General features: G+C 37.5%; 1 pseudogene; it reads right to left on the minus strand.

The window, feature by feature from the left end:
* Positions 1 to 485: 485 nt before the first annotated feature.
* On the minus strand, positions 486 to 2733 carry LOC101128784 (transcription factor Sp3-like; annotated as a pseudogene).
* Between the last annotated feature and the right edge of the window lie 4921 nt (positions 2734 to 7654).

A 7654-nucleotide genomic window follows, 5' to 3' on the forward strand; every position in this document is an offset into this window, starting at 1 on the left:
CGACAAATTGATAAGCTAAGTAAAACTTACACTATGTAACATTTGTGTGGACACTTGATTTGTTAGTTATGCATAATAAAAATTCCAGTCATCAAGAAAATTACAAAATTTTTATCATAACATGATTTCTTTCACCCACCAGCTTTATCTTACAATAGATAAATACTAACATGTTCTCATTTTTACACTAAACCACACAGGATTGATGCATTTGGTTAGACTACCATTCGCATTGTTAAATTCAATTTTCTCTTTATATAACGTGATAAAATTTCATTTCTTCTAGATTCCAAAAGTATCTACAAAATCCATGCAATTTTACCATTTTAATATACTATGGAATATCATACAAAGTAAGGCATTTCAGTGTCGTGTATAACCAAGTTACTGTCAATCCAAAAATTTTTGCACATCAATACAAAGATATCTAAGAACTTAGGAACAATATTCTTCTCAGTACTGTATAAAAATAACCACAATGAATATGTGTTTGTGTAATATTTACTCCATTGTCTCATTTCCAGAAACTGTGACAAGCCGTAAAGGTATTTCAGTGTTGGTAAGGGTATCTGGATTGCTGGTGGCAGAGGTATTAACCGTTCCTATTCCTGAAACAGAAGCTTGTTGAATATTTGCAAGGATAAGTTTTGTTCCTCCTGCAGTAATCAAAGTATCATCTTGCACATCTTCCACGGATGCCAGCACAGTACTGCTAGAGTGAATACCCTTTTTATTCTGCTGTGTTTCAGTATGTTTGGCAAGATGGTCACTACTCACAAAGCATTTTGAACATTCTGAACAAACAAATTTCTTCTCACCTGTATGTGTTCTTCTGTGCCTCTGTAATTCATCACTTGGAGTAAATCTTTTACCACAATACATCCAGTTACAAACAAAAGGGCGTGGTCCAGAATGCCAATGCAGATGAGCTCTCAGATGTGAGGTCTTCCCATAGACTTTACCACACCCCGGTATACGACAAATGTGTTGCTTCTTTTTCCCAAGATTGATACTTCTCCCACCACCTGCTTTACAGCTGGGGCAGGTGCAAGCTACCCTCTGAAGTCCTTTTCCTTCTTGAGGTTGTTGGTCCCCTTCTTCATCTGCCATGTGTACTCTTAACTGTGGTCACAACACAGTTGTGACACTCTTCAGGATCAGGTTCTTCTTCCTTGATCCTAGTATCTACAGGACTGTCAGCATTCTCTCCTGGATGTAGCTGTATACCAGTAGAATCTATAGAGTTTACTGTAACTGTAGATTTGACAACTGACCAGTGCTTAGACTAACTGGAGTTGAAGTGAAGGCTCCACCTGCCGCAAATTGACCAAGCGTGAGTGTTTGAACAGGTGTCAAAGTTAGTTGTTGGGCAGCAGTTTTCTGTATGTGCAAATTCTGCAAGTTCTGGACACCTTGTATTTGAAACGTTTGCCAAGTTATCTGTCCAGAAGGGGTCACTGTCTGTGCCCGAATTAAAAAGTTTCCAGGATTCAGCTGCAACTGAAGATTTTGCGAAGCCTGTTATATATTTTGACCATTGGCTTGCACACTATGGATTGTCTGTGGTGTAACACCTTGCACAATTTGGACTTCACTGGTTGGCGGCCGAGACTCTTGAAGTTGTAGATGTACAACAGGCTCTGCTGGAGAAATCTGAATATTCTGTGTCTGTGTCTCTTCAGAAACAGGTGACTGGATATAATTTCCCTGAAGATCTGAAGAATGAACTGGCCCACTAGAAGTAGTCAAGCTATTTGTGTTTTGCTGTAATATACCTATACTGTGTATCCTAACAGCCAACTGTGATGAAGATGTTGGCACAAATAAATCTGTATCAGTATTAGTTTAATTAATATCAGGAGAAACTCTCTCACCAGTCTTTTCTGAATTGTCTGAACTATCCGTACCTTGTCCTGTGTTTATCAAATGTCGATAGGCATTAATGCCTGCAGTCATTGTCTGAGAACTGCCGGAGAGTCCCAAAGAATCTAGATCGACACTATTGATTGGTACAAACGTAATATTTCCTGGCAGACCAAGAGGCACATTAGCAACTACTTGGGTTGGACCAGCAAAAGATGAACCACCAATTGCAACTCCCTGAACCTGGACTTGACCAGTCCGTGGTAGGAGATTCTGGATGTTAGCAGGTGTTCCAGAGGCAAATAAGATTTGATTAGAGCCAGGAATGATCTGAATTTGACTGCCTTCTTGATTTATACCCCCATTATCTGAAGAGCCTGTGAAACCAATTTGAACCTGCCGACCATCTGTTGATTTGGACTATGTACTATTTGATGAATCTGATCCTGCTGCGTCTGAAAATGTTTGCTCATTCTGCAGATTCTAAAGGGGGAGAACATACTGCCCACTTGAAGTAGCAGCACCTGGAATCTGGACTAGATTACCAGCTTCATCTTTTATAGTTGTAGGTGTGGCTGACAAAACCTCCCATCGGTTTGGTGCTCCTCCTAACTGTGCAGAAGCCAAATCACCTGTCGCTCCAGCAGCGGCGGGTGCCCTGGCTCCGGCGGCCACCCCCTCCTTGTCGTCGCCAGGCGATGGCGGCCCTATCTTGCTGCAGGTAGCGGCCAGCAGAGCAGGCGGTGACGGCTGAGTGTCCTACTCACGATGGGCGGGTTCAGAGAGGGAGACAAGGGGATGGGTGGCGGTTAGGGCTGGGCCGCCGCTCATACAGGAAGTGCGACTGGGTCCCAGTCGGCTGCGCCCGGGGGGAACGCCGGCCCGCGCTCTCCTCCTCCTCGTCCCGCCACCGGCCCCGCCTGGCGTCCCCCCGCTCGCAGGCACCCCGGCTCCCTTGTCCGCGGGCAGGTGGGCGCCGGCTACCCATCCCCGGGAGGACGCGTCTGTTATGTTTTCAATTAATTTAACAAACCAATATGGAAGAGAGAAAGAAAAATTATGTAAATGATTAATCATGAAATAATAGTAAACATTTGAGGATACTTATAAAATTGAATGGCCGGGCGCGGTGGCTCACGCCTGTAATCCCAACACTTTGGGAGGCCGAGGAGGGCGGATCACGAGGTCAAGAGTTCCAGACCGTCCTGGCCAACACTGTGAAACCTCGTCTCTAGTAAAAATACAAAAATTAGCCGGGCGTGGTGGCAGGTGCCTGTAATCCCAGCTACTCGGGAGGCTGAGGCAGGAGAATCGCTTGAACCAGGGAGGCGGAGTTTTCAGTGAGCTGAGATGGCGCCACTGCACTCCAGCCTGGCAACAGAACAAGACTTCGTCTAAAAAAAAAAAAAAAAAAAAAAAAGCATTGTATCATTTTTAAACTAAGGCAAATGATGGCTTTAATTTTCTCAAACATTAAAATTGCTAATGTGAGTTTTGGAGGAAGAATGTGTATATATATATATTATTATATATTTATTTATTTTATATATAATTAGTTGTAATATATATGAAATATTTTAAATTATTGTCAAAATAAATTAGTCAACGTATAATGGCCTATAGGAGGAAAATAAGTAATCATCGAACAATTTCTTAAAAAGTAATCCATTATTCATTACACTCTGAAGGTCATTTTTTAGAGTGAAATAAAAGAGAAGAAGTTGAACACATGTAACTCTTTTATGCAAGAATTATAAATTAAATTTGTTGACAAATTTGAGAAGATAATGTTTTCTGAAATATATTATTTGTTATTTTCATTGAGAAATTAAATATGTATAATTTAACTATAGCATCTTCTTTGAGGAAATTGTTTTTTTAGTTTTTGTTTTAATTTGGAGAGTGGTAAAGATTATCATACCTTAATAAATATAATTGTTTTTCACATTTAGCTCATATTAAACATTTCTATTAAGCTAAAATTGAGTATGAATTGGTTGTTAAGTAGTTAATATAAAAATGGATAAAAAGATACAATTTGCCTCTCAGCTAACTGACATTCAGGCTTTTACATGTAAATTTTCTCATCAGGGTTAGACAAGGATCTCAACATTGCCTGGTGCTCAGAAATTCTTGCAAGCCATTGTGGGTTTTAGGTATGGAATTCCTACGGAATACTAGGAATAAACAAAGATATTAAAACTACTACCAAAGAAGAGTGGCCACTCAGCATTTCCTTTTGAAATAGATTTGTCGTTCTGAATAATAAGTAGAGAAGAGTGAAAGATAAGAATTCTTTGCAACTTGATACCTTGCAATAGCATAAGTGAACTACTCATACAAGCCTCAGTTTTTCTTTTCATACATTACTACAATATCACAAAAATAGGATAGCAGTCAGCCCAAGAGTTTGACAAGGTGTAAACTTAACATTTTTAATTGTTTTCATAGATATCACATGAGAGGCAGTATCTCACAACGTGGGTTTTCAGCCAGACAGATGTGTTCAAAGCACCACTAGTAGGTAGTAACCACCTACTAGTTGCTGGAAAATATTGGCAAAGTTATTTTACATGCCTGTCATTTTCCAACTTATAAAATTAGGATACTCATATGTTAGGCGAAAGGTTAAGCTGATGTACCAAAAAAAAAAAAAAAAAGGCAGAGATTAAATAAAAATTTATTTCTCTTGCATGTATCATTCTGTCTGATATTGATCAAATTATTTATCAGAACCATGTGTATCTTGAAAATGTCAGTGATTTGTTTCCATAAATAATAAAAAGTACAGGACAGGGAGGAATGGAGGGAAAAAGAAAGATGATAAAGTACATAAAAGAAATTTTTATCTGCATGTTTCAAGGTAGTAAGATAAATGCTGCTTAATATTTTGTTTGGCAAAACAATAATGGCTATGATTCAAACATATTTTATGTATTCTTCCAGTAAGCTATGCTATTTGCCCAGTTACTAGAGATTGTCGATGATCACATTCTTACAGAACTTCACTTAATGAAAATAACAAGGCAGGTTATCATGAACATAAGCTGTCCGAACTTGTTAGTAGCATTGAAATTATGTATAATTTTCTTTATGAAAATTTAGATTTTAATGGAAAATTAGAGGAATAACAAACAAGGAAAGCTATTTATTAAAGTGAGAGTTAATTAACATTATTAAATATTAATTAATATAACATTATATTAAACATTTTAACTTGCAGGTTGAACACTTAAAGCAAAATAAGCATAGATGAAAAGCTTACACACATACAAAGACACAAATACACATGGAGATAGTCAACATCTTTAATTAAAAACAAACCACATTTTTAGATCTCATATTAATATAAATATGTGAAACTAATGTTTGTGCACTGTTCTTTTCAGATAATAGATTAGCATTTTGAAATATTTTAAAGTGATTGAAATGATAATTTATTTTATATATTAATGCCATTATTATTTAATGGGATTGAAATGATATTTTCTGAATTGATATACTATCCTTAATATGCAATGGAAATACTTTTAAAAGATTAGTTGAAAATATGAGTTGAAAAGCATGTATTCTATATTTACATAGAACTCCACCGAACCATAAATGAACAGTCAACAAATAGATGTTTCTGCATCCTTACTATGTGCTTGGAATTACATTTTACATTTTTTAAAATGTAAAAAATAATTTTACATAAAATAATATTCTAAATTTTTCAGAATATACATTTTGTTTTAATGCTTGCAATGTAATTTTTATCTAGTAGATGATTCATCTTTCTATGAATATTTCACAAAATCTACTTCTCAGAGTTTGTGTGGAGAACCAGCTGCTATGTGCGCTACTTTATTTTTATTTATTCATTTATTTTTCTGAGACAGGTTCTCACTCTGTTGCCCAGGCTGGAGCACAGTGGTGCGATCATGGCTCACTGCAGACTCAACTTCCCAGGCTCAAATATCCTCCCACCTCAACCTCCCAAGGAGCTGGGACTACAGGGGCACAACACCACGCCTGTTTTTTTTTGTTTGTTTGTTTCTTTTTTTGTAGAGATGAGGTTTTGCCATGTTGCCCAGGCTGGTCTCTAACCCCTGAGCTCAAACGATCCACCCACTTGGCCTCCCAAATGCTGGAATTACAGGCGTGAGCCACTATGCCTTGCCTATGTGCACTATTTTAAATTTAAAAATTGACATAAAAGAGAATATTTTGTATTAACAGTTAACGAGATAAAATGCAAATGGATTTTTGTTTTACAGTATAATAATTGGCCCAAATTAGGAATATTAAAGTAAAAAAAATGTTTTTGCAGTGCTATCACATCTTTTGTTTTAATGCATCTGTATATCCCACTAGCACAGAGCTGATCCAAAATACAATATTGTATATGCTACTACATGGGCATTCATCTCAATTTCTCCTTCCTTACAATGCATAATTCTCAAAGTCAATAGCTGAAATATCAACTGGTGGTACAAACTTGTGAGTTTTGATGACTCAAGTTTATTGTTAAAAAACAGGTATTGGTGAGTGATGTGATTCGGATCTATGTCCTTGCCAAATTTCATGTTAAAATGTAATCTGCAGTGTTGGAAGTGGGGCCTGGTGGGAGGTGTTTGGATTATGGAGGTGTATCCCTCATGAATGGCTAACCTCCACCCCCTTGGTGATGAGTGAGTTCACCTGAGATCCAGTTGTTTAAAAGTGTGTGGCACCTCCCTGGCAACTCCCTCTTGCTCCTGCCTTTGCCAAGTGATGTGTAAGCTCCCACTCTGCTTTCTTCCATGAGTAAAACCTTTCTGAGGCCTCCCCAGAACCCAAGCAGATGTCAGTGTCACGCTTCCTGTGCAACCTGCAGAAATGTGGGCCAGTTAAAACTCTTTGTAAATTACCCAGCCTTAGATATTTCTTTACAGCAATACAAGAGCAGCCTAACACAATGAGTTAGAAAGAAATAACAACACCAGATATATGATCTTAAGGATGAAAAGAACCAAACCAACATAGACATACAAACACATGCATATGTTGTGATACGTAGTAAATTTACATAGAGAGTGTGCAAAGTATAATGACAAAAATAAGTTTTTTTCCATTGTACCAGGAAAAAAAGTAACTTGGGGTAGTGGTTAAAGAAAGTTGGGCTAACAATTGCTCCAATACTTTTTGAAAAATGTAATATACTTTTTAACAATGTAATATAAATGTAAAAAATATCTCCACAGACAAATCCAATATACAATAAACTTTGCAAATGATTTTTGGGAGACCACAATTCCCATTAAATTGATCTATAAGAACTCCAAGTGTCCATATGCCAGTTAAGCACAAATACCCATTATGAATTGTTTTCAATAAACAGTTTTGCATTTAAACTAGTTGAATTTATAATTTATTAAACAAAGTAGAATAGATATACATATAAAATAATATTTTATTGTGTTAGTACATTTTCATGCTCCTGATGAAGACATACCCAAGACTGGGCAATTTACAAATGAAAGAGGTTTAATTGGACTTACAGTTCCACGTGGCTGGGGAAGCCTCACAACCATGGGAGAAGACAAGGAGGAGCAAATCATATCTTACATGGATGGCAGTAGGCAAAGAGTGAGATTGGGCAGGAAAACTTCCGTTTTTACAACCATCAGATCTTGTGAGTCTCATTCAGTATCATAACAGCAGTGCAGGAAAGACCTGCCCTCGTAATTCAATCATTTCCCACTGGGTTCCTCCCACAGTCTGTGGTAATTGTGGGAGCTACAATTCAAGGTGATATATGGGTGGGGGC

This window comes from Gorilla gorilla, chromosome 14 (assembly GCF_029281585.2).
Source record: "Gorilla gorilla gorilla isolate KB3781 chromosome 14, NHGRI_mGorGor1-v2.1_pri, whole genome shotgun sequence".
NCBI lineage: Eukaryota > Metazoa > Chordata > Mammalia > Primates > Hominidae > Gorilla > Gorilla gorilla.